Raw genomic sequence first — 2,318 nt, 5'->3', positions numbered from 1 at the left:
ATATATTTAAAAAAAACACATTTGTACTTCATTCTACAGGAAATAATCTACATGTACACACTGCTAATGTTTTTTTTAAACTAAGTTAACTTTCAATCTTGATGTCATCCACATGACTGACTCAGGAGGAATACAAGATTCAGTAGCCTTGATGTTTATGAACCCTTCCCCTGCTACAGAGAAGAGATCATGAGAAAATCACCAAGACCAGAAATCTCAGACAAGATTGACCATCTGACAAGAGGGGCTAGAGTAAACTTTGAAATGATTGGCTGCATTTGTTTCCCCTGCTTATATAATCCCCTGGCTAAAGATGATATGAAAGACAAATCATTATGATGCTAATCCACTGTCATGTCCGATTGCTGGCTCTGAATAAAACACAGATTAACAACTGATTCCTGGTTTTTCCTATGTGAGAGACACCACTTATAACATGCTATGTGAAATGGGACAGGTGCAGGAGACAAATATTGCATGATCTTATTTATATGTCAAATTTATAAAAATCCAGACTTACCCTAATAGAGATAATGGTAGATCCTAGAGTCTTGGAGGTGGGAGAAATACTCTTTAAAAGTTTCAGACATTCATTTAAGATGATTATGTACTGTTCTAGTTTGCCTTCAATTACTGTGACAAAACACTCTGACCAATACCAACTTGGATGGGGGGGGAGGGTTTATTTGCTTTACATTTCCTGGGTAATGGTTCATCATTGAGGAAGCCCAAGGTAGGAACTCAGGGCAGGAATATGGTGGCAGGAGTTGAAACAGGCCACGGAGGAATGTTGCTTACTGGTTTGCTCCCCTGGCCTGTGGTCAGCCTGCTTTCTTATATAATACAGGACCACCTGCCCAGGGTGGCACCACCCACAGTGGGTTGGGCCCTCCCTCATCACTCAACAATCAAGAAATTGCCCCACAGACATGGCCACAGGCCAGTCCAATGGAGGAAATTTCCCAATTGAGGCTCCCTCTACCCAGGTGTATCAAGTTGACAACTAAATCTATCCTGCACATGTACTGAACATGTGATGTGCAGCATGGTTATTACCACATTCATGATATACTTACTATATACTTGATATTTTCTCAGAATAAACTTTGAAATGATATTGAAAGTTCTCACTACCAAAAGACAATGGCAACTATGTGTGGAGATGTGTATCCTGAATGGGAACCTTGGAGTGAGAATAGAAAAAGGAGAAAGTCAAACTGTTGGGATAATGACCAGGGTGGAGGCTGGCTATGTAAGCCTAACACTACTAGAATAGAAATAATCTTGGGATTTCAGTCTTTATCTGTGATTATTTGCTTGTTTTAGCCTCTCAACACTTATAGTTTCTGTTATTAAATTCCTCTTATTCTATCATCATGATATTTGATATTTTTTCATTTTTGTCCTTGGGCAGTCTGATGGGTATATTGATTTTGTTTATCAAAGATGCAGCTTTTAATTTGGTTGATTTTTCCTACCCTTTTGATGTTATCAATTACAGTGAATTATCTTCCCTCTTCTGCCGTCTCTAGAGTTTTGTTTTCCTCTTTTGTTTGAAATGTTCTGAGGTATATGATTTATCAGCTTTAAATATTCAAGTAATGTCTTAAATAAAGGTACAAAATTATGTGACTATTGGTGAAATAAAATTATAATGCATTTTTAAAATGCTTCCCACAACAAATGAAGTTCATGTTCACTCCTGAGCCGGGGCTCCTGTTCAGAAGTTAAGCATTTGCCTAGTACAAACAAGACTCTGGGTTCCAACACCAGCAATGGAAAACTGTCAGGTCAAATTATGTTTTTACTCTGGAGCCCTAGATAATCAAGAATATTCTTAAATTGAATAATATGTAGTCTTTTGAATCTGGATATTTTCATCAATATAATGTTTATGAGTTTCAACCATGTTGTCACATATATCAGTCATTAGTTCCTTATAGTACTGATACCATTTTGTGTGGAAGGAGTTTATATTTTTGATACATTCACAAATTTATGGATTAATAGGTATTTTCCATTTGTAGCTAATAAACTAATGCTGATGCTGCCCTCTAGGATTAAGGCAGGAACCCACTCCTGTCACACTCTGGACCAACATGGTGAGCTAGACAAAAACCCCACTCATTCCTTGTCCACTTCCCCCACCTGATCCCCCCTCCTGGGAATAGGCCTGACCCACAAGTAAGTGCTCCCCCTATTACACTGATAAGCTAGTCAGGACTTATCCACTCAGTCTCCAACACATCCATCCCGGACTAGGCTCTGAAAGGTAGGGCCCACCTCCAAACTAGCTCAATAAGCTAGCTAAAACCAGT

Source organism: Nannospalax galili, unplaced genomic scaffold (assembly GCF_000622305.1).
Source record: "Nannospalax galili isolate Female #2095 unplaced genomic scaffold, S.galili_v1.0 scaffold1383, whole genome shotgun sequence".
Lineage (NCBI taxonomy): Eukaryota > Metazoa > Chordata > Mammalia > Rodentia > Spalacidae > Nannospalax > Nannospalax galili.
This window is presented reverse-complemented; position numbering follows the sequence as displayed.